The sequence below is a fragment of the Panthera leo genome, chromosome D1 (assembly GCF_018350215.1).
Source record: "Panthera leo isolate Ple1 chromosome D1, P.leo_Ple1_pat1.1, whole genome shotgun sequence".
Classification (NCBI taxonomy): domain Eukaryota; kingdom Metazoa; phylum Chordata; class Mammalia; order Carnivora; family Felidae; genus Panthera; species Panthera leo.
This window is the reverse complement of record NC_056688.1, coordinates 85673820-85700435: the sequence shown is the minus strand read 5'-3', so window position 1 is coordinate 85700435 and position 26616 is coordinate 85673820. Positions and strand designations below refer to the sequence as shown.

At 33.8% G+C, this 26616-nt stretch overlaps 1 protein-coding gene and 1 pseudogene across 6 annotated transcripts in view; one reads left to right on the top strand and one right to left on the bottom strand.

Annotated features, from left to right (window-relative positions):
- The window catches only part of IMMP1L (inner mitochondrial membrane peptidase subunit 1), an 82484-nt gene that overhangs the window by 8972 nt on the left and 46896 nt on the right, over positions 1-26616 (top strand). For 2 of the 6 annotated variants that reach the window (XM_042904479.1, XM_042904480.1), the window contains exons 2-3: positions 11194-11329; positions 22098-22358. The exons of 2 other annotated variants lie outside the window; for them this stretch is intronic. The gene's annotated coding sequence lies outside the window, so the exon portion shown is untranslated. The remainder of the gene's footprint in view (positions 1-11193; positions 11330-22097; positions 22359-26616) is intronic. 2 more of the 6 variants (XM_042904482.1, XM_042904483.1) reach the window with 2 other exon arrangements.
- Positions 12943-22284, bottom strand: LOC122201270 (annotated as a pseudogene).

Genomic DNA, 26616 nt, shown 5'->3' with positions numbered 1-26616 from the left:
GAGTAAAGGTGTATTTGTTTTTCCTATATAGATAGTTTATTGACCTACTACCATTTATTGAAAAGACAGTTCTTTCCCTGCTATATTGAATCATTACTTTTTCAATAAGTAAAATCACATTGATTAGGTAGATTTTTTTTCTGGCTTCCCCATTTCATTGCTTAGTTTGCAATACTTCAGGTTTTTCAGGATGACTTTTTTCCTTTTTTAACTACTTATACTGTATTGTGCTGAAACTAAATCTGTAAAAATAAGAAACCTTTGTGACAATCTTTTACAACTTTGACTCGTCAGCAAAATCTTTTGGCTTCTATTTAGTCTGTAGAGCCTTCAGATAATTGTTTTTGTATTTGGTCTTGCTTTTATGGTTATCTATGGGAAGAGTTTGTTATAAGTGTACTTCACCATACTAGAAGCAGTTCTTACTACGTTTTTAATGACTATAATTGCTAATATTATTTGTGTTTCTTCCTTTTTTCATAGTTAGGATTGCTAGAGATTTTTCATTTTTATTCTTTTCCCAAAAATCCAACTTTTGGGCTTAATTTTTTTTCTGTTTTATGTTCACTTTTTACTATGTCAATTACTGCTTTTTATTTTTATCTGTTTTCTACATTTATTGGTTTTGATTTGCTGAGATTTTGGTTTTCCCCCTTGTGATAAAAGCTTAATTCATTGATTTTCTTCCTTTCTTCTTTTCTAATATACTGTTTATAGTTAAGAGTGTAATTTCTCTAAATACTGCTTTCGCTGCATCCTACAACTTTAATATTTTATGTTTTCATAAGCATTTATTTCAATATATTTTCAACTTTTTTGGTTTGATTTCCTCACTGACCCATGAATTTTTTAGGAAATTTTAAGAATGCCAAAATAACACATTATACTGGATGCAAGGAAAGCAGGTATAATCTGGAACTGTCCAGAGCACATGAGTACTTATGTTCATCCCGCTTTTAGTGGATATTTAAATATAAACAGAAAACTGGGGGAGTTTAAAATTAAAATTTAAAAATCCATTGTATACTCCTATGTTGGAATATTCAGTGTAGTAGGGTAAATGTGTCAGAAGGTAAACATGTTTTAGTTCAAGGAGATTTGTCAAGTAAATGTATCTGTAAAGGTAAACAAGACATTTTTAGTGGTAAACACTAGAACACTAACAATTTTCAGTGATAAAAGTAAAAGAAATTCTAGAGCAGGATAAACTGGGACTATTCTTCAAGAAAGCCCAAATAAGGAATTGAACAACTGGTGACTGGTGCCAGGTGCTCCTTTCGTGTGTTACCTTTGAGGAATCTCATAGGCATAAAACTGTTGTGCTAATCTGAACCCATTTGTTGTTCTAATTGTCCTGGACATTTCTGATGAGGTGTGATCAGTTCATCTTCACTATGAATAATTATGGAAACCCAGGGAAAGGCCACATATTTAAAACCATTCTATTTGAAGCTTCTTACATCATATCTGATTTTGCATGGAGGGTCTCAAAGACTAGTAAAGCTCCCCTCTAAAGAAATATATAATTCTTGGCCCAATGAGTAGTGTTAACAGAGGGAAATATGTTATTTTGACTACTGTTTTCTAGTTTAAGAGTCTGGGTATGAAATATGTTTATACTTTATATACTGGATATGAAGTTTCTTGCAGTATAAGATGAAAATTAAAATTCGTAGCAAACATTTTCCTTGTTAACTCAGAACTAAATTGGAGCCATCTATTATACAACTTTTTAAAACTTTTTATTCATGACTCGTTCCATATTTTACCTTTCTTTGAATTATTTTGTCTTAGGAAACACTTTTTTTATTACTTTCAAGTTTGATAGCATTATTTGCATTCCCTACATTGAATTCTTTTATAATCCCTTCTATATCTGTGATGACATTTACTAACTTATTTGTAATGCTATATATTTGGATTTTCTTTTCTCTGAATAACTTTGAAGCATTATTTTAAAGAAAATTGTAATATTTATTCATTTTTGAGAGACAGAGAGAGACACAGAGCATGTGTGGGGGAGGGGCAGAGAGAGATGGAGACACAGAATCCAAAGCAGGCTCCAGGCTCTGAGCTGTCAGCCCAGAGCCTGACCTGGGACTTGAACTCACAGACTGCGAGAACATGACCTGAGCTGAAGTTGGATGCTTAACTGACTGAGCCACCCAGGTGCCCCTGAAGCATTATTTAAAAAAAAAAAAAAAAAAAAAAAAAAAAAAAAAATATATATATATATATATATATATATATATATATATATATATATATTAAAGGTATTTTCATAGAATGACATCTTAGGTTTATGCATTAATGATTTCCATTTCTAACATTATTAATTTATCTTTTTCTGAATTTAATCTTTCTTCCTGCTTCTCTTACCTATATGTTTATTTTTTCACTATAGTACTTTTTAAAGCAATAATTAAAATACAGTTCTAGTAATCTATTGTAGTAATTTCCAAATAAGCCATGTCCAGCAGAATTTCTTCTGTTGATGGAAATGTTCTATGCCTACAGTGTCCAGTACAATAACCATTAAATACATATGGCTGTTGGGCACTTACAGTGTGGTTGACATGACTGAGGAACTGAAGTTTTAATTTTATTATTTAAATTTAAACACTGCATTTGGCTAGTTGCTACTATATTGGACAGCATAGCTATAGATCAAGATTCGACAAATGTTTCTGTAAAAGACCAAATGGTAAATATTTTAGGCTTTGCACACCATATGGTCCCTGTTGCAACTTAACTCTGCTGTTGTAGTTAGTAGGAAAGCAGCCACAGAGAACATGTAAACATATAAGCATTCTGTATTACAGTAAAACCTTAATTGCTAAAGTGGTGCTGGCAGGATTTGGCTTGTTGGCCCAAGTTTGACAACTTCTACTCTAGATCAAAGATGTACTTAGTAATATATATATTTTTTTCTTCTGCTCTGTATTGTCTGGGTCCTTTCCATTATTTTTTCCTCGTGTGTGTGTGTGTGTTGGAGAGGACAGAGGAGTCTCTTTTCCTGTACTATTTTGAAAGAAATTATCACCCACACTGGGTTATTACTCTGTATTTCTTCAACTTTTGTTCCAACTTTTCAAGTTTTTCTGTATGTTGCAGGGCGGGGGCGGGGGAGATGGTGGTGGATAGGCATTCTATTAAATTTCTTTAAACTATACTCTTTGTTCTTTTAATTCTATTCTTTCATACGCTTCTTGTTTTGTAGGTACAATATCCAGTTTTTCTGAAGATGTTAATTAGAATTCTTTTTCTTTCTTTTTCCCTCGAATTACCTGTTATCTCTAGAGTTGTTTGTTCTTTTTTTCATCATGGGCCTTTTTCATTCTTGTGGTTTCCTTAAATGTTGGTGATCCTTGGATGTCCATGATGTTAATATATGACCAGTTGAATAATATAGATTATTGGAATAGGTTTTTTTCTTGATTCCATAGCAAATCTTTACCCTAAATGGAAAGAATATTTATGGGGAGTTTTTTGGTAGGTAGGTAGGATTTACTTATTAGTGTGCTTTGCTCAGAATAAATAAGCAGACAGGCCAGGCGCTTCTCTAATAACCAGATAAGGAGGATTCTTCCCTAGGTTTCCAGGCACCATATCAGGAAGTTTTTACCTTTTTTAAGTATGCTAATCTCCATAACTGTTGATTCAGCCCACAACCCCTTTGGAATCACAAGAAAAAAAGTCCTATCTTCCCTGAAACATTCTTTGTGTGTGCTTGGCCAGGGGTCAGCGTACTTTTTATGTTTTGTAGGCCTTACCACCTCTTTCAGAACTACTCCACTCTGTCATTTCCACCCTAACCTACCTATCACTATGATTTCATACATTATATCTTATAGAAATTCTTCAAAATCTCTAGTATGTTGATGCTTTTCACCCCCTTTTACTGGCCTGAGGGTCAGTCTATTATTCTATTCAGGCCTTCAACGGATTGGTTGAGGCATACTCATGTTAGCGATGGCAAACTGCTTTACTCAGTCTGATAATCTAAATGTTGATCTATTCCAGAAGCACCCTCACAGGAACACCCAGAATATTGTTTGACTAGATATTTTGGTACCCCATAGTCCAGTCAAGTTGACACACAAAATTAGTCATCATAGTCCTGTAACTACTAAGTGGTAGAACTAGGATTCACAACAGAGCTGTCTGATGACAAAAATCCATGCTCTTATTTAGTAGTTGCACTTGTATCCAAACTCAGTGTCCTCCATAAAGGTAGCTCTTTATTTAGCCAATTTATGAATATTAGCACTAGAAATGAGGCATATTTCCCTTGCTAAAATGGGTTATATATCCATAGTGACTATGATGGTGAGAAAATGTGATATGAAACAACTGAGACAGTAAGTGCAATATATTTAACCCAGAGATGAATAATTTTGAGTTTCCTAAGGCCTGTGTTAATCTGGTGAGAGGGAAATAAGACCCTTTGTTTCTCCAGAGCATAGAAATTTTAATTTCAACTCAGATTAAAGAACTTTTTTTATCAGGATTGTCCAGCACTGAAACAAGATCTTTAGTAATTTAATAAAAGATTTGCTTTTAAAAATCTTTAGAATCTGATTGAATTTGGCTTCCCAGTGATGGCCCACCCTAAGCCCTGGAACATGTGAACGTTCTTAGATGTCACTTCCCTAATTATGTTTTCACATGGCACAGTTGACCTAAAGATGGGGAAACTGACCATGTTGAGCCTGATCTAATCATGAGACTTTCAGGGGAAAAAAAGAATATTCTCCACCTGGTAACAGAAGAGGAAGTTGTAACATGCTGGGTCTGAAGATGAAGACAGCATGGGAAAAGGAATATAGGAAACCTTAAGGAGATGAGAGATGCCCTCAGCTGGTAACAAGCAAAAAGAGGGAACCTTAGACTATATCTCAGTTGCAAGAAACAGGGTTCTGCCAGCAACCTAGAAGTGGTTGGTGGTGGATTGCTCCTCAGTGACTCCAGAGAAGAGCTCAGTCTGAAATCCTGATATTTGGCCTTGTGATACCCTGAGCAAAGAACCCAATCAAGACTGTCTATATTGGTAATCTGCAGAACTGTAGGGTAATGGATGTTGATTAAAATTTTAAAAAATCTTTAGAATTTTAATGTCATGTCTTACTTTTTATATTTTTCATTCTCCAAATGGAAAGTTAAAAACAAAGGTAAAGGCCATTTTGTATTGTAGGCATCCCTTGGTTTATTTCACTTTATTGTGCTTCACAGATAGTGCATTTGTTACAAATTGGAGACTTGTGGCAACCCTGCAATGAGAAAGTCTACTGGCACCATTTTTCCAACAGCATTTGCTCATTTTGTGCCTCTGTTTCACATTTTGGTAGTTCTCACAATATTTCAGCCTTTTTCATTATTATTTGTTATGGTGATCTGTGATCAGTGACCTTTGATGGTACTATTATAATTGTTTGGGACATCACACATTGTGCCCATATAAGACAGTGAATTTAACCAATTAATCTTACATGTGTTCTGCCTAGTCCCAGCCATTTTCCATCTCTCAATCTCCTTGGGCCACCCTATTCTCTGAGACATAATATGAAATGAGGCCAGTTAATAGCCCTACAGTGGCCTCTAAGTACTCAGGTGAAAGGGAAATCCCACATCTCTCACTTATTTTTTTTAAAGATTTTATTTTACTTTAGAGAGAGAGAGAGAGAGAGAGAGAGAGAGAGGTGTCCCTACATCTCTTACTTTAAATCAAAAGCCAGATATGGCTTAGAGAGGAAGGCATGTTGAAAGCCAAGATATGCTGAAAGCCTAATCCGGGTCAATATAAGGAATATAGGAAACCTTAAGGAGATGAGAGATGCCCTCAGCTGGTAACAAGCAAAAAGCAAAAAGCAAAAAGAGGGAACCTTAGACTATATCTCAGTTGCAAGAAGACCCTTTGTTTCTCCAGAGCATAGAAATTCTGTGAAGGCTGAGAGAGATGAGGAACCTTCAGAAGAAGCTTGAAGCTAGCAGAGGTTGGTTTGTGAGGTTTGAAGAAAGAAGCTGTCTTTATAACATAGAAGTATGTAGTGAAGCAGCAAGAGCTCATGTAGAAGCTGCAACACTATTGAGAAGATCTAGCTAAGATCATTAACAAAGGTGGTCACACTAAACTAGATTTTCAATATAGACATAGACAAAATAGCCTTCTATTGAAAGAAGATGCCATCTGGGACTTTCATAGGTAGAGAGGAGAAGTCAGTGCTTGGCCTCAAAGCTTCTAAGGACAGGCTGATTCTCTTGTTAGGGGCTAATGCGACTGACGACTTGAAGTTGAAGCCAGTGCTTATTTATCATTCTGAAAATCTAGGGCCCTTAAGAATTATGCTAAATCTATTCAGTCTGTGCTCTGTAAAGGGAACACCAAACCCTGGGTGACAGCACATTTATTTACAACATAGTTTACTGAATATTTTAAGTTTAAGGTTTTCTCACAAAAAAAGATTCCTTCAAAGTGTTACTGCTCATTGACAATGTATCTGGTCACCCCAGAGCTCTGATGAAGACGTACAATGAGGTGAATGTTTTCATGCCTGCTAACACAGCATCCATTCTTCACCCCATGGATCAAGGAGTAATTTCAACTTTCAAGCCTTATTATTTAAGAAATATATTTCATAAGGCTGTAACTGCAATAGATAGTGATTCCTCTGATGGATCTGGGCAAAATAAACTGAAAGCCTTCTGGAAAGGATTTGCCATTCTAGATGACATTAACAACATTAATGATTCATGGGAAGAGGTCAAAATGTCAACGTTAACAAGAGTTTGGAAGAAGTTAATTCCAGCCTTCATGGTTGACTTTGAAGGTTTCAAACCTTCAGAAAGTGACTATGGATGTGGTAGAAATAGCAAGAAAACTAGAATTAGAAGTGGAGCCTGAAGATGCAACTGAATTGCTGCAATCTCATGATAAAACTTGAATGGATGAGGAGTTGCTTCTCTGTCTCTCTCTCTCTGCCCCTCGCTCTCTCTCAAAAATAAATATTGCTAAAAATCCTTTTTGTGATAAAATTCACTATTTTATTTTTTTCTAAGGGTACTATTCAGTGCCACTAAGTATATTTACAGTGTTGTATAAACATTGTCACTATTTTTGAAACTTTGTCATCATCTCAAACAGAAACTCTTTCCCCATTGAGCAATAACTTCCCATTCCTCCATCCTCTGGTAACTTTTATTCTACTTTCTGTCTCTATGAGTTTGCATATCTAGGTACCTTATATAAATGGAATCATATATTATTCTTTATTAGCACTTGCATAATGTTTTTCACTTAGCATAGTGTTTTTCAAAGTTCATTCATCTTGTATCATGCATCAGAACTTCATTTCTTTTTATGGTTGAATAGTATTTCATTGTATGTGTGTAGCACATTTTGTTCATGCATTTTTTTTGATACACTTGGGTTGTTTCCTTTTGCCTATCATGAGTAGTACTGAAAAGAACATTGGTGTATAAATATCTGCTAGAGTCCCTGCTATCAGTTTCTTCAGGTGTATCCCTAGGAGTGGAATTTGCTGGATCATATGGTAAGTCTCACTTTGTGAGGAACTGCCACAGTGTTTTCCAGAGTGGCTGACCATTTTGTGTTCAGTAACAGTACGTAGGGGTTCCAGTTTCTCCCTGTGCTTAGCAACTTGTGTTGGTTTTTGTTTTTTGGATAATAGCCATCCTAGTGAGTTTGCAGTGGTATCTGATTGTGGTTTTGATTTGCATTTTCCTAATGATTTGTGATGTTAGCATCTTATGTAATCTAGATAGCCTCAGAGTTGTCCAAGTCATTTGGTACTGATTTCTTTTTTGCTTAACAGTTCCTTCTCTCTTTCTCTCACATTTTACTATAATACACCTTTAATACTTTGGAAGTCTCCTCAGCCAAATATACAATTCATTCTTAAACATTCTGCTTTTCACTCAATAGAGCACATTTCAGCCAGATTTTCTGCTAATTTATAATGGGGATTGCCTTTCCACCAGTGTCGAATAACATATCCCTCATTTCCTTCTTGAGACTTTACCAGGAGTCCTTGTAATGTTCATATTTCTTTAACATTCTGTTCTTGCCAGTATATGTATTCTCTAAGATGATAGTTTTCTCTGCCATTCTGTCTACTACCTTCTGAACCTTTACCAGAATCTCCTTAACATGTCTATTTCTATGGCAGTCTCATCAAGGCAATCTACCAATGCTCTCTTCAAACTTTTTTAATATTTACGTGTCTGTTAGAGCAACACTCCACTTCTAAATACCAAAATATGTATTAATTTCCTAGGATTTCCATAACAAATTAACACAAACTTGGAGGCTTATAACAACAGAAATTTACTTGGAAACCAGAAGTTCAAAATCAAGGTGTCAGCAGAGCCATGTTTGTCCCAAAGGCACTAGGGGAGAATCCGTCCTTGCTTCTTCTAGTTTATTATGGCTCCTGTTGCTCCTTGTCTTGTGGCAGCATAACTCCAATCTTTGCCTCCATTTTCACATTGTCTTTTCTCCATGTTTCTCTGTGTCCTTTTCTGTCTTGTATGAGAACATTCACATTGGAGTTAGGGCCTACCCTAATCTAGAATGACCTCATATTGATCCTTACCTTAGTTATATCCACAGAGACCCTACATCCCAGTAAGGTCACATTCTAAGATTATTGGTAGACATGAATTTAGGGCGGAGGGAGGAACACTATTCGACACACTGCAGTCTCATTTTAGGTAATTATATTATAAATGTGTTATATAATCTAATTATAATTTTAAAAACCAACATTTATGATATTATGAAATTATTTTTTAATGTACTAATACCATTAATGTTAATACTCATATTAGTGCTGAATAGGGAAATCATTCTTTTCAGACTTGACGATATATATTAGAAGTAAGGGTTTATTTCATGTATCTTTGCTTTTTAATGAGGATATTATGCACATGTGCATGCACACACATGAATAAAAAGCACTAAAATTCTGTTGACTTACAAAAGTTTATTACTCAGTATCTGTTCATACTAATGTAGTAACATCCTAAATCCCCTCTTTATTAGAATAGTGGAGGTCTCATTGATTGGAATGAGTGTGTGAGATTAAATGTCCTTGACATTTTTCACAGTTTCGAGATTGACTCCAAAATGTTTAGTGAATTCTTCAAATATTTAAATAAATCAGAGGAAAAATATTTCTATAAGTAGCAACAGTATAATTTTATGGAGTTTCCAATCAGGTTATATTGTTAAGATCTAGGACAGTGCCTATAAAAGGGTGAAAGAGTATAATTTAAGCAGACTGTTGCAGAAAAAACTCACTTTTAAGTGTCCTAACATAAAAGGGAAAAAGTTGGTAGGGTCATAAAGAGAGGAGTTTGAGAAAACAATAATTGAGATTGAAACAAATGTATTAGAAAAGAGAGAGAAGATGGACTGGTAGGAATAAGGAAATATCACAAAAAATGAATAATTTTTTTTTTTAATGTTTATATTTATTTTTGAGACATAGAACATGAGCGGTGGAGGGGCAGAGAGCGAGGGAGACACAGAATCCGAAGCAGGCTCCAGGCTCTGAGCTGTCAGACCAAAGCCCGACGTGGGGCTCAAACTCGTCAACTGCGAGATCGTGACCTGAGCTGAAGTCGGACGCTTAACCAACTGAGCCACCCAGGTGCCCCCAAAATGAAATGTATGAAAGAAAAGGCGGGGCGCCTGGGTGGCTCAGTCGGTTGAGCGGCCGACTTCGGCTCAGGTCATGATCTCGCGGTCCGTGAGTTCGAGCCCCGCGTCAGGCTCTGTGCTGACAGCTCAGAGCCTGGAGCCTGTTTCAGATTCTGTGTCTCCCTCTCTCTGACCCTCCCCCGTTCATGCTCTGTCTCTCTCTGTCTCAAAAATAAATAAACGTTAAAAAAAAAAAATTAAATAAAAGAAAGCAAAGGCAAGATATAGGATAAGAGAAAGACTGTAAGGAGGACAAAATATAAGAAATAATGCCATGAATAGCTTAATAGTAAAGTGTAGAAGATTAATAAAAATATATCAGTTTCTTTTGGTTTCATTAAAATAATAGAGAGTCACTGTAGTCTTAGTATCATATACTTAAGGTTTTCATGTTATTTTGCCAGAAGAAAATAGTAGAAACCATTTTATATATTACTTGTTAAATTTTGAATACATGTTATTTATTAGTATTACATTGATATGTGATAGTGTGTATTACATAAATTATATAAAATTATATATATTCCAAGATGAATATTCATGTTATCTTCTTTCAATGGGAAAAATTTGTATTTCAGCGTAGACACTGAATTGTTGCATGTGAGCACATATGAAGCAAACTTTAACATCTCAAATAAAAATGGAGTCAAAACTTCATTTTGAAGTATGATTGACATACAGTTTCACGTGTATATCATACCTATTTGATATTCTTATGTACTGTGAAATGATAAGTGTAGTTATTATCTGTCACCAAAGTTACTACGATATTATTGACCATACTGTATATTATATCCCCATGACTTATTTATTTTATAACTGAAAGTTCATTTTATAATGGGAAAATCCCTTTTTTTTTTCCAGTCATAAGAACTGACATGGAACTATTTTAGTTGGCTGTTAGGCAGATTTGGCATCCAAGATAGTATCAAACATAGTATGTTTTTCATTTGTCACTAAATTTTTAACTGGTCACAGAGTTTTTCTGCAATTATCACGTGCATTGCTTGTATTCAGTAAATATTTGAATAATCAGTTTTAACATATCCACATTATACACTACTTCTCTGCTGCCTTTTCATTGGTAAAATTAACCTCAGATATTCATGCTGGCATGCAGAAATGAATCTTATATCCTGTTACTTGCCAATTCTTTAGAATTTGATATATTAGAATTGTATATCAACTGTTGTCAACCCTTTTAAGTCCTTGACCACTGTTCTCTCTGGTTTAATATATCATGTCATCCACTTTCTTCTGCTTAAATTTTCTAGTGGATAAAGGACTTTAATATTCTGGGTCTTTTTTAATCATTTTATCCAAAGTATATCATATATTTGAATTCAGAATCCCATTGAACCACTAAGAGGAATATGTACCTTAAAAACGAGAGACATTTAGTCATATACTAATTTTACATAACGTGGCTGGGGGAATCCTTTACCTAATATAATTTTTATTTCCTGCTTTAGGAATTCTGAAGTCGTGGATCACCCATATATACTTTGAGAACATGCTTTAAGTGGTTTTTTTTTTTTTTTTTTTTTTTTTTTTCTGGAAGCCTTACACCTGCCCTAAAAATTGAATGTATTGTAGAACAGACCTATGGTAAGTGGTTCTTTTTTTTCCCTTTTTCTTCTGTCCGGTTCATGTTCAAGTTAAGTCTTATGAATGTTGTAATGCTGCTCCCTGCTGGACACTGTAATTTTTTAAAGTTGGCACTTAATAGATGGGCAAATAACTGGTTAGCTGGACCTACTGAAGAAGGAACTCCTTGGCTACATTCATAGAAAAACAACAATATGCAACAAAAGCAACTGTATTAAAATGGGTGATACCATCGTGATTGTGTTGATATCTGGAGTATGATGAAGGGGCTGGTAGTCTTGTTTCTAAATTTCATTGTCCACTTGTTGAGTGGCATCTAAAAGTTATAACAAAGATACATCGAAAGATGGTTGTAGATGATGGACCTTTTAGGATTTCCTAAATTGTGTGTATATAATGTTTATAAATGAAGTCAGTTTATTTTTATTCTTTTCATTATTATCTTTTTTGTAATAATTTTAATTCCCTGTATTTTTTGTTTTTCCAAAGGAAATATTTAAAATCGCTCCAGTATAATTTAAATTAGGCATTATTGGATCTATTTTTGAATGAGTCTTCCTATGTTCCACTTTGTACAGTAGACTTTAAGTGCAACTTGCTTTGTGTATCCATCCTGTAATCCAGCTACCATGTTTTCTAGTACACACAGGGAACCATACTTGCCTTACACAGAGTGACATTGGGTTGGACCTCAAGTGTCATGTCTATGTCCTTCCTATCATAAATCCTCACACTGTATGCATACACAGACTCCCAAAATTGGAGCCATATAAAATGTGTGACAGTTAAGAGTGTTTTTCTTCCTACCCATGAGCTAAATAAAATATGATGTTTTTTGGAGTGCAGCCTGTATAAAATTATTACTTGGATGTAATGTATATGTTTTTTAAAGTAAGCATACATTTCATTGAAAAGAAGTAACAGAAACAACATTGAGCTAAGCAAAGATTTAATAGGATAACTAATGCTCTTTCAGGGGATGGGACTTTTTTTGTAGGCATTGGGAAAGCCTATGAAATCTATTCTTAATTAGGGTTGTGGAGAATTAGGCATAGTAACTTATTTGTTTATTATTAAAATATTGCAATAAAAATTAGAAATGTAGACCAAGAAAATGAAATTGTTAGCAAAAAACGTGAACACTCTTTTCCTTCTCCATAAGAATATATTATTTCAGAAAATATACCATTTTAAACCTTTTATTATAAAACATACCATCATATAGAAACATAAATGTATAGTAAAAAGAATAAATATAAAGCAGGCAACCATGTAATTGTAGATCATTCCTGGCAGGCCAGAAACTCTTAATGTAATCTTCCTTTTCTTTAGAGGTAACCGATGTCCTGATTTTCATGGTAATTATTTATATATTCTCTCTATAATTTTTTATCATTTTTATCTGTATTTCTCAGCAGTATGTTTACTTTTTGTCTCTTTTTAATCATTATGGAATCACATATTTTTTTGTAACCAATTTAATATTTTTATTGGAAATGTTTTTGTTATTTAGGAGGAGAAGGGTATAAAGAATTAGAGATCTCAATGTAAAGTCAAAGAGGACTCGCTCTAGTGTCCTGGGGAGCTGAGGGACAGGAGGGGTTCTAAGAAATTTAGATGTAGCAGCAATTAGAGTGGGATCAGGATGCCTGGGGACAGGCTTTGGCCTTTCATGGTAAGTGAGAGGCTGGAAAGATGGCTAGGAAGGGACAGCATTCTTCAGGAAAGGGTATAGGCTAGGGGTGGAAGGTATTAATGCTGATGGGTCCTATCACAATATGGTCAGAGACTTTGAGGGAAAACAGGTGAGTTATCTAGTGTGCACTGTTTGCAGGACCCCAAACCTGATACTGTCACAGTGCACACGTTGTGTTTCTTGGGACAAGTTTAGGAGCAGAAGCTCAGAGCTCCTTCTCAGCAGGGATGGAGGCCACCCTGTTGCTGCTGCTGCCGCCACTGCTTAGCCTCCTCTACTGAATGGTGAATGATGGAGGAAATTCCCAGCAACATGTGGCCCAGGCCTTGTGACAACATGGAGGTCCAACTGAAGGAGCTCCCCTGAGTACTTTCTTTGGGCCAAGTCCTTTAGAGTCAGCTTGTGGAGTAGAGCCTGTAGAATGTGGCTTTGATGTCAGGCTGCCAAAGAAGTCCCAAGGGTTTTGCTTATATACACTGAAAGTGATGAGGGTGATGTCCTTTCTGTGCTTGGGGTTCTTCTGGCCCAGCCCATATGACAGTACCCATTTCTGCTGGGGTCCAGCTTTCCCCAAACTCCAGCACCATCAGGCCTGTGTCTTCTTCCAGCAGCTGGAAGAAGTCCTTGCTCTCCATGGAGGTCCCATCCTCCTCTAGCACCTGTGTTAGCATTCCTGTCAGCTGTAGGGTCTCCATCACCTTGTCTAGCAGTTCTTGGCAGCTGGCACCTTTGATCACAGAGAAAGAAAGGTGGCTGGGGGTAGTGGAGCTGAGATCCGGACCCTATGACCAAACTCAGAGCTCATATTAGATACTTACCTAAGACTGGTGACTATGACTGCCTTCGTGCTTTCCTTCAGGTTGGTGCTTACCTGCTACCATATGATGCTGGAATGGCTGTGGGGTGTTCAGTGGGGTCCCAGGCAGCATGGGATATGGGTGGGTCAGTTGGTGAGCACCATTGTCTGAAATCATATGCATTTTTTTTTCCTTTACTTAGCATTACGATTTGGAGATCATCTATATAGTTGCATGTAATATTCATTCCTTTTCATTATTATATATTATTCCTTTGGAATGACTATGACAGGATTCATTCATACTGTTGTTGGTGGATAGTGTTTGGCTATTATAAATGACATTGCCACGAGCGTTCTTCTACATATATGTTGTTTTTTTATCGGTGTGAAGTGGAAAAGTCATATATTTTCAGGTTAAAGATAATTGATTATATGGTATTTTAAATTAATTTAAATGATTACATGAGAAATTTATTATATTCTGAGAGTAACACATAATAAACATTGGAAAAGATTCTGAAATGATTATAATTTCTTTTACACTAGGCCTTAGATGTACAGTAAAGTGGCATATAGTTTGTGATGGTATCAAAATAGTATACATATAGATGTTTAGACATAGTAAAGAAATAGATTTAAGACTTAAGGTAGTAGCTCTTTGGTTTACTTTATTAGTGCATTCAGTCTGTTAACCATCGTGTCATATTTTGTATAACTTCTTCACTTTACTGAAGAAGAAACTAAGGAAGGCTAGAGAGATTGAGTCACATGGACAAGGTCATGTAGCAAGTTGGAGCTAGAAACCAGATCAACCTGTCTACTTGGCAGTCACAACTTAAAACAAACTAAAAAGTGAAATCAGGATATCTTCTTGAGTGTGTACAGCCATTTAAGTGGAAAATTTGCCTGACTAGCTTTCAGAAATCATCAGATGTTCTTTTGACTATTCACCAAGAATTGGCTTAGCCTAGAGAGTTCCATGTTTGAAGCCCCCCAAATGTTACCACACTTTATCATAGATCATTTTCTAAAAGACAGCTATAGTATATCCTAATTTTGAGAATTTTATTTTGAGCAATCCCTCATTCCTTAGGCTATTATTAACAAATAGTATATTTCTCATCTGTTTATTTTGTAGATAAATGAATCTTATCCTTTTATGTGCCAAAACTTTTTTTGTATGAACATTTTTACATAATGTTTCTAAAATTTAAAGTTTACCCATCTGTTTTCTTAAACAGTACAAAAAGAGTATAATTTAAGGGTTTGTTTGTTTGTTTGTTTGTTTTTATGGCTCAGAATTGTCATTGTAAACATCAGTCACTTCACAGAATTTATGTGATTAGAGACTTTTGCTGCATAGGACTGTTCTCCTAAATTGTCCTAGACTAATAGGCTTTTATGTCCCATGTGCTACTTGTGATATGTGATGTTTTGTTTTACCTTTGTTAGGTAATTCTTGTTTCTTGGCTTTCTGTTCATTATATTGACTCTAATGTTAAAATCAACATTGTTTGGGTAAGAGCTTAAGTATGGTTCTGCCATCTACTGACTAAGGGCACAGAAGGTGTGGCAGCTTTTTAAAATTTATTTTGGGTTCATCAACTAGATTCGCCACTTTGTTTCGGAGTTCTGAGATAACCTGATGGCTGGTTTCTGAACAATTGAAATGCAACATAGATTACAAATACCGGTGCATCCTTATTTGGGGGATTAAAATTATCGTGTACACATTTTCTTATAAAACAGTGATATTGAAACTGAATTTGCTTAAGGACTCCTTCAAATGGGAAGTCCAGTGGACCTAAGTGGGCATTTTCTAATTATAAAATATTTAATAGGATGGACATTGAAATAAAAACAGTGTATTAGTTGACACTGCCATTTGAAAATGGCAGTCATAAAAATTAAACCACCTTTGAAATTATAGCTTTTTAAAGGACAATGTAGAAGTCACATGGATTTGGTTTCATGAAAACTTAAATGCCTCAGGAAAACATTCATTTCAAAGTGAAATGCATTTGACTGCTTACCCAATTATAAACCACTAAATGTTAATTTTTAAAAAAAAAAAGCTGGAATGGGAGAGTATATTTGTTTTTAGATGACAGGAGATAATTGGGAGGAAAGATAGATAGTTTCTATCCCAGTACATTAGGCATCAATATGATGATTTCTTATGTCAGTGAGGTGTTTTTTTGTTTTTTTTTTTTAATTTGAAAATTCCTTTGTTTTAATTTATGTGAACGGATTTTAATTCTGCATTAGGGGTAAAACAAACAAAGAGCTTTCTGTAGTTTTTTGCAATTAGAACATCGTTGACAATTGCCTTATGAACAAATTATCTTAGAGGCCAAATGAGAGGATTAGGTTTTCCTAGGATACATCTGAGATGCATCAGTGGTGGAAGTGCAAAATGACACAACCCTCATAGAAGACAAATTGGCAATTTCTAGGAAAAGACCAATGCATTTAAACTTCTCTGTATATTAGTTCCAGAAATTTATTACAGATATACTTGTGTACTCATGTAATACTATATGTACAGGAGTTTTCACTGTAGCATTTTTGCAGTAACAAAAGATTGGAAACACCCCTACTGTCTATCAGTAGGGTACTGGTTAATGTGAACTGTGGCACATCTATACAATGTAAAACTCTACAGCTGTGAAAAAAAAAGAAAGGGTATTTTCTATATGCAGATTTAGAACATTTTGAAACATACGTTGTTGTTTTAAAAGAGCAAAGTTCAAACAGTGTATGGTAAATTACTTTTTGCATAAAGGGGGAAGGAAATAAAAATACATATTCCTATTTGCTTGTATTTGCAAAAAGAAAATCTGGGAGGTTATGCAAAATCTAAATCCTATGTGTGGATGGGTGAGGAAAATGGAGTAGATGGAACTTTAACTGTGTATCGTCTAGATTGTTCTTAATATTTAAATAATGTGTTACTCATTAAAAATAGTTTTGTTTCATTTGTAAATCATATGAGTGGGAAAGAAAGGGGTAAGTCTGCTACATTTACCACAGAAATTAGCTAATTTTACTCCTTTATCTCCAGATCCTGGTAAGCACTGAATAAGTATTTGTTACACAAATGAAAATTGAACTCTGTAATCTTTAGATGGTCTCTTTTAGCTTATTTCTTACTTATTTACTTATGAATTTATTCTTTTAGCTTATATCTTAAAGTATCTTTTTAATATGAGAAAAACAGTAATGTAATCATGTGTTGATTCCAGTATAGAAATAAAGGAAAATATTTAAGTGGGAGGTAATGAGATACATTGTTTAGTTTATTATCGTATTATCAGGAAGTTTTATTTGTATGATAGTGATATTAAGGAATTAATTATATTTTCTTTTAACTTCATTGAGAAGTAAAATAGTTCTCTATTAAATTAGGTAATAAGCTTTCATAATTAGCAAATAAAAGTTTATGAAATTTGAAGGCAAAGGGGGAGATGGCAAACATATATGTTAAGCTGCCTTACTTTATTTTCTAACATATGGGCAAATGTTCCGTACTGAGATTATTTTAGGTCTATTATATAGCAGCAGCAGCAATTCCTGACAGAAAGACCAGATACCTCTGAGTCTGGTATTAGAGTTTGGGGATGGGGGAGGAGAATAGGGTTGTGTGGCTTTTGCTCTTCTGTTTCAAAGAATCCGGGAATTTGTTTTGGCTGTTGAGTTGAAAATTTGAGTATTCAAATAAGTAGTATAAGAATGCTTAGTTTTCACTTTTAGATTTTATATATGTCACCTGTTTCTAAATTTCTTATGACAAGCATTTTGGTATACTATTTTTGTGTAAAATTGCCTTTTTAAAGAAAATTATATATACAGAGAAGGGCACATATTAAAAGTAGATGGCTCAATGAATTTTTCAGAAGCCAAATACACCCATGTAACCAGCACCCAGATAAAGAAAAGAAACATTATGTATGTATTTTATACATACAATTACACAGTATAATTTTTTGTGTCTAGTTTCCTTTGCTCAACATTATGTCTTGCTATTCATCTACATTGCATGAAGTTGTGGTTGGTTCATTTTCATAGCTCCATTCCATTATATGACTATATCACAATATGTTTAATCCATTCTGTTAATGGACATTTGGGTGGTTTTCCATATAATGCTATTATAAACATTCTAATACATATTTCTTGATTAATATATTTGCATATTTCTTCTGAGGATGTCTATCAGTAGAGTACTGATTAAATGAACTGTGGCATATCTATACAATGAAATACTCTACAGCTATAAAAAAAGAAATGATGTTCTCTATGTTATATTTGAAAACTATTTTTAGAAGCTTCTTTTTAATTATTTTTATTTTAAGTAGGATTTTTTGTGAGCATCCATTTGTGTCCAAGTTATGAACATTCTTAAGGCCTTCTGTGATACTTTTTATTATTCAGAAATATTTTAGATACATGTTCTGATTATGTGCCATTAGTATATTGCAGAAAAGTGTTTTATATGTTTTAGTTTGTATCTTAATAATGTATATCGTAAACTTCATGATTATTGTATTATTTAATTTTGCATTTATATTTCATAATGAGAGTAATTACCTATTTAAAAATGCATTTTGTCTCTGATCACAGTGCTGAGATTAAAGAAAGGCAGTTGTACTGGACTCTTAACTAAGTACTTAGATATTTTTCACTTGTCATTACATTTTTTAGTTTAAAGCATCAAATTAAATATTATTTTATCCTGGCTTTTATTTTAATTCATGCATTTAAAAACTGAAATTTAGATAAAAGATAGTTTCAAAATAAATTCAGTATATTATTTATGAGTGGAGCAACACATTAGCATTGGGTTCACAATAGATCATATCGCTTTTATTCCATCTTACAAGCTTAGCAGCACAAACAGAATAATCAACATATTATTTGGCTGTCATCTGCTGAACAGAAACCAGAGATCACAAGGAGGTTTTCCCTAGCTGTGGTGATGGCCTTTTTGTTCCAAGCCCCCATCTGGGAGGGCCATGGTGTGTTATCATATGGAACGCGGGGTTTTCTGTAATCTGCTTAGCTGCACTGCAGTTTGAATCTTCATTCCATGTTTGTGTAATTTATAATTTTAATGAGACCATGGCTCTTCTGGGCTTTGAAATATATTAAAAGCTCTTTTGTGCATATGCTTTTGTTCTTGCTTAATAGGCTCAGTGTATTTAAAACTGATGAATTTTTATTCATGAATTTGGATGTCTGGGGATTAACTTAGACTGAATATCATTACACTCATATATTGATGGTTAGAAAGTTTTTTTATTGTTATTATTTTGTTTTCGTGTGTGTCTCTGTGTCTGTGTGTGTCTGTGTGATACTTGTTACCAGAAAAGGAAAGAACTTATATAATTTTGAAAGATTAGGAAAAAGTGACATGGCTGGATCGTAAAGAATTAATTTAGATTTTATCCATGTTATTTATTCATACTCATATTTCATGATTAGTCTTAGTATTTTAGATAAATGTTATAAAGAAATAATTATGAAAAAGCAACTTTTAAATGAGTTAATACTTTATGTACTATTGTTTATATTGGAATAATATTCCAGTGTGTGACAAAGACAGGCTTTGTATTTTAATTGTATGACATCAATTGTCTGGCCATACTAAATCTGCCGTTAACTTTCTTGAATTAAATTAGGTATATATTTTATATTTTAACTATTTGTAGTCTTTCTTATTTCTGTAAAACCTTAATTAATGGAGTTTTTAACCTACATTGGTGTATACAATGAAAAGACTAATGGAAAAGCATTACATGCTTTTTATTACATGCTTCAAATCTCTGTAGTTATTACTTATAATGTATTTTTAAAAATGGAATATAAACAATTGTACAGTCCTTTAGAAGAAAACCATGGCCCTTTTTAGATCCAGACATGTTTTTTTGAAGTTGCTATCTATTGGATTCAATTAGGGGTAACATATAGACTTACTAGTCTTTTATGAAGTTGCCCAAGGTATATATATTTTTTGTAAAAACCTGTGTTTAATAGACTAAAGCATTTTGTAACTATAAAATATTGTTCTTTTTTGGTACATGGTGGTCAGCAGTCTCGTTGGTCCCTTCTTCTCCCCACTACCCTTAACCTAGAAATGTGAAATAGAGGCAGAAATGACAGCATTTTGTTCTTTTCTAAGCTAATCTATCAGATTTGACACTGAAATGTTTGTTCTTCTAGAATAACTCTCTGCTTTAGTATTTATTAGTTGTGCAATTTCAGTTAGTTTAGGAATTTACTGTTAAAAATGTATGATCTAAAGCAGTGCTGTCTAGTAGAAATATAGTGCAAGTCACTTAAGTATTTTATTTAATCCATTATATCCAAAATACTATTTTCAATAATATGAATTAGTGTTTTTTTGTACTATGTCTTCAAAGTCCAAGTGTGTATTTTATACTCACAATACATCACAATTTGGACTAGTCACATTTCAAGTTCTTAGTAGCCATATATAGCTAATGACTACCTTATTGAACAGTGTAGCTCTAAAGTTCTACAGAAATGTGTATTTTTTGCATTCCTCATTAATTTTCTAGCTATATCCTATTCAAGACGACCAAAGAATGTTCATGGACTATCTAATTGAAATTACATACAGTGTTTTTTATAGCTCTACCACTGATACTATTGGTATATATCTACCTGATTAATACACAAAATCAGAATTATGTTACCTGATTCCTGTCTACTTATCAGATATTGTATAGATATGCTTAAATATATTGTGATAATAAGGAAATAATGGCTAATGTAATGGATGTAGTATGTTCCTCAGCAATTGTGGGCAAATCAAACTTGTCAGACGTGTTTTAAGTATACCAAGGAGCTTAGTTTTATAAGAATCTCATGGCAAATCTTAATATTTGTTTTTTAAGTAGAGAACTCCTCTTCACATTCTTAGAATTTTTCTGCATAGTTATTTGGGGGAACGTATATGTCTCTTTTCACGTAAGTTTGCTTAGAGCTTCTACTGCTTTAAACTTGGTAGAAAAAAAACAAAGTTCTCTAGGATTCTATACATTTTAAATGCTCTGTATATATTCAAATAGGAGAGGGAATGTCTTTAAGTACTTTAGAAGCACGTAGTTAAGAACTATAAAACATTGAATGACGATTTGAATTGATTCAAATATTTTAAAGTGTAAAATGATCAAGGTGATGTGTATAAAATACTGTCACTACATGTACTTTATAAAAAGTAGAGACTTTTTGTGTAACTGGTTCTTGCTCAAGTATTGTTTTGAGAGAAAATCTCAAAAGGAGATCTCTGAACTTTCACGTTTGAAAATTTTAACACTTTAAAATTTTGAGGGAAATGAGCTAATTTTTATGTAAACTAACTTTTATGTAGATATTACCTGATGCCTGTTGTATCCTTTTACTCACTTAAATTTTTATTGACTTCTCTGTGACTTCTGCATTTAAAGCGTTGACACAAAATGTTAAACTATTCTTTAAACAATACCTCTAGTTTCTTGGAGATGATAAATCCATCCATTGATTTCCTAATTTTATTATGTACACAGTCAATTGTAATCCAAGATTACAGCAAACAAGATGTTAATTTCGAGCCATAATCTATGTACATTTCAATTACAGAGCATGATTGTTATAGAAGCACAGAATAAAAAGGAATAACATTTGTGCTATCCTCACAGGAGCTGTCAATAAAAGATGTAATAGGGGATTTAGGAATCTGGAAATGGCCAACTAATTTATGTGAATCTATTTTATTTCAGCTAGAAAGACCAAGCTCTTTTTCGTCTGCACTGCATATTGCAGAGCACAGGCTGTCTATAGAAAACCAGGCGGCTGCATATGGATAGTCCCTTGATATCATTCACTTGCTGTGTAATCTTATTATGCAAAGTTCTAATCTTCACCTAGAATGAATGCCTCTGGGTCAGAATATAGTCATATCAGGGTTTTTGAGGTCATGTTTTGTGATCCTTAGCTTATTCTTCTAAGTAGAGCTGGGATTTAAAGGGTATTCCCCAGACGCTAGCAGAGATAGACAGCAGAACCTGCTGCCTTTTTGGAAGACAAGACCAACATGAGGTCCCTGGTAGGATTAAACTTGATTTGTAGCTGTAGGATTTTTTAACAGATGTATTATTGGACAGGGAATAGGGGGCCACCAGCACAGCAAAATTGAATCACGACTGGCATTCTCAGGGAGTTTGCTGCCTGCTAAAACAGCAGCTGCATGTGGATTTGACTTCTTTCAGGTGAAGCGACTTCCAGTCATTTGGAAAGGATGGGATGAAAAGGAACCTTGGTGATAATTTTGATGTCTGCAAGATTTAGTACCAGTGTAATGGGATTATCGGTAACACCTTCACTGCAGAAAAAGCCACCTGGCGCTATAACTGGCAGCAACTGAGAACTAATCCTTTCCCATCTCTTGGATGTCATTCACGAAGCTCAAAGCGATTTCTACCCTGCTAACTGTGATTAATTTTATAAACAACAACAACAAAAAAAATCAGGTGATCAAGGCAAAGAATGTGCTTTTTATTAATTATTTTTAATGTTTAGCCTTATTATAAGCTATACAACTTATAAATTATATAAGGCGTGCATAAACTATATGTATGACTTAAAAAATGTATTAAAATGTTCAACTAAAAAAGTTGATTAATAATATCTTTTATACTTTTTCCAGTTGATTGACAGTGTATTTGCTATTGGTAAAGATTTATATTTGAGATTAAATATTAACTTAAATACTTTAGTGTTCTTTTGGATATAAGGTCATTATCACTAAATTAATCAAAATATCTATAGGCGTAAGGAATTCATCATACGTTTTACCTGTTTATTAAAGACTGCTTTGATTCCTGCTGATTAAATGTTTTTAGCGAGGTAAACCATTTTTAATGGTATAAAAATAGACATTTATATTTTTGATGATTAAGGTAATGCTATCCCAAACCAATGAAAAGAGCTTTCTGTGAAAATATATGATTTTAATATATAAAAATCCTAAAATAGCTGATATTAATACTGAGTGACATTTTTTAAAATCAGAAATTCTTAGTGAAAGTTTTCCTTTAGCAGGTAGAGGTTTAGTTATTTGCTCTAGAATCATGTATTAGTTAATTGAGGTTTTTGTTTTTTAAGCATTTTATGTCAACTAAAAACTTTATCAAGTACTTTGTTTAGAGGTGTTAATTATTTTAATATTCTTCTCCTACATGGTCCAGAATAAACTGAAAGAAAATGAAGTGAAATTATCCCATCAGTCACCCAAACAGTATGCAACATAACTGCCAAGACTAGAAAAGATAATTAGTGTTGTCAGTGTTATGATCCTAGAGTACTTACTTTTAAAATATTTATTCATAGAACTTGATTTTTATCTTATTGTTTTTGATTTAGTAGCTTTTTATTAAAAAAATTATAAAACCTTAATCTTAATATAAAAATTTAACTATGTATAGGTGAATAATTTTTACAACTATAAGAATTATTAAAATCTAATTATTATGCACAATGCACTGATTTACTTGTAGCCTCTATTTACATATAGTATGTTTTATTCTTCATAGGAGATCTTTATTAGAAAAATCAATAGGTAATAAATTTATGTAGAGATCTTTGATTAAACCTACTTAGCAAACTTGTCATTATTAATTGGTTTTTTAAACTGATTTCAAGCTATTGTATTCCAAAATGTGTTTCTTCATTTGCTGTCACATTTTAAATGAATGAGAAAGCTTAACAATATTTTTACTGAACTGCATTATGTTAGTTTATAAAGGAAGTTTTTAGCCTTCTATTTGTATTTTTACTATTTGAAAAGGTATTCATTTAAAATTCTATCACAATGGAAAGGTCTATCCATGGAATATGTAGACTGAATTCTTTTTCTTATCCTGATAACATAATCACTTATATTTTAAATACAAACTGTTTGGTTTATGTGTAATTTCAAATTATTTTGCCAGCTAGTGCGTTTTCTCAGGGTAACTTTTTATGGTAGTTAATAATATCTTATAATTATTTTTTAAAATGGCTTTCCTTTCAAAAAATTTGTCTCAAAGCTTTTATTAAACATAGTATTTACTTTTCTGCTTTTTAAATCAGCTATTTACTGAATGGCTCTTGAGAGTATTTTTTCCTTCTCTGTTCATAGGCAGATTAGAGATGGTTATTTCTTTTGGAAAGCCCCAAATAAACTCATCTTAATTAAATTCACTGTAAACATACAAGGTCTTCTCAATGATACACATTCTTTTTAGGTAGATTCATGTGAATTTAATACCTTATTGATAACTTATGAGAAATTTGACTCATCTTTAGAAGCTACAAATAATAGATTTATTGGCACAGGTGACTGATAATATTAGTAGAAGTTAACAGGTGATTTTGGACTTAAGAGAAAGGGATCTAGACTGAGAGAAACGAGAAGAAATTTTTAAAAAGGAGTAAGTCAGGTGTAACAAAAGCAGGATGGGAATCATAGGAATTCTTGATTATTTAAGAGATTCTAAACTCTTTTTTCTTTTTCAACAATTTATGAGACTTGATATCTCTCCAAAGGGCCATACATGAACTGTAGACTGGCACAGTGACAGCTAACCTATGATAATGCTAAATGATAATATTCCATTTGTTTTTTTGTTTTTTTAATTTTTTGTTAACGTTTATTTATTTTTGAGACAGGGAGAGACAGAGCATGAACGGGGGAGGGTCAGAGAGAGAGGGAGACACAGAATCTGAAACAGGCTCCAGGCTCTGAGCCGTCAGCACAGAGCCCAACGTGGGGCTTGAACTCACGGACCACGAGATCGTGACCTGAGCTGAAGTCGGACGCCCAACCGACTGAGCCACCCAGGCACCCCTGTTTTTTAAATTTTTTAAAATGTTTTATTTATTCTTGAGAGAGAGAGAGAGAGAGAGAGAGAGCGTGAGCGCGCACGAGTGGGGGAGGGGCAGAGTGAGAGAGGGACACAGAATTGGAAGCAGGCTCCAGGCTCTAAGCTGTCAGCACAGAGCCTGACGCGGGGCTCAAACTCACAAGCTGCTAGATCATGACCCGAGCTGAAGTCGGATGCTTTACTGACTGAGCCACCCAGGCTCCCCGATATTATTCCATTTGAATGAGTACCCTTCAACTCACATGTACAACTTGTATATTGTTCTGAAATAGATGGATCATATGTAATCATTGGGGGATTATTGGTGGATGAATGGGATGGTTTTGGTATTTCACTGTTTTGGAAGCTGTTATTTGTGTTAAAAGTGTTAACTGCTTATGGTTTATAAATATAAAATGAGTTTTGATTTTGGATATATATAAGAAGTGAACTTCAGAAAGTAACACTGAAGGTTTTAAAATCATTGCAATGTTAGCATGATAAAGTTTGATGATGAAATTTATAGAGTTCTCCCAAAGTTAACATTCAGTTTAAAATTAATGAATGGATAAATTTTGTCAAATTCCTGAAAATACTGAGTTTGTCTTAGTGGTCTCAAATGACAGCATAAAGTCCTTTATAGGGCTTCCTTCCTGGGAGCTTATTAAAACTAGATTCTGCAGCTTTGCTTCCACAGATTTTCATTTATTAACTCTATGATGGGAGCCTGGGAGTTTGTTTTTGGAGTTTGGTTTTTGAATTAGGTTCTCAGATAATTTTGATGTTGCAGTCACAGGCAAAGCAATATTCACTACTTTAAACCTTAAAGTGAAGGCATTTATTTCCTCTGGAAATGCATTAAAATAAATCGGTTCAAATAAAGTCTTCATAGATTATGGGGATCAGAACTCTGTAGTTCTAGAAAAATAGCCTCTGCACAACTCTTACAGTAGGTTTAACATTATGGATTTGAACAATTCTTGAGCAGCCCTGAAGGTGATTTTGAAATGGCAGGAATTTGAATTACTTTGATGGGAGAGGCTGCTGTGTAAGAGTGAATTATTTAGCTCTTGAGCAGAGTACACCATTCAGCATCCATGTCTTAGCGAGTCTGTTGTTCTCTTCTTGTCACAATAACTTCCATTCAGGGTCTGAAACGGACATATATCTTTCAGTTATTTTAGGTATAATCATTATATGGGAAAATGTATTTTGTGTAGATATTTTTAAATTTGAGAAATCACAGAAGTCTCAGGAATGTCATTCTTGTCCAAATTAAGGTAAATGTAGTAAAACTATGATGGCTGGGAGTTTTCTTCTTCATCTGTCCTCACCTTTCGTTAATGTGAACACTTCTTTAAATGCTAATATATTCATTAACTGTTCTTCTCGAAACAAAAAAAAAGTTATCATTTTAATCACTTCTTTGGCTGCTTATACTTTAAAATGAATGAATTTTTGTAATTTGGTAGTCTCAATTAACATTCTTTACTTTTTTTCCCTCATATTTCTGAAACAAAATGTTTTCTTTTCTTTTCAAAGGAATTCTAGACCTAAACCATCAGTTGGATGTTTTTGTTTTTGTTTTTGTTTTGGTAGCTTTGGGTTTTCTGAAATCACTCTAAGGCTACTTTTATGGTTAGATCTAAATCGAGATCTTAGATTGTACCCCTATCTAGAGTTCACTGCTTCACCTTTATAGTTGGCTTAACATCAGTCTGGCTTCTCTCTTTCCCATATGCCTGTTTATTATAGTTTCCAAAAAATTTCTTTATTTTAATTGAAAGGCAGTATAGCATAATGGTTGACTTGGCAGCCCACCTGCTTCATTTTGAGTTCTGGTTCTGCTGCCTATGAGCTGTGTTATTTTGAATGGTTCCTTAAC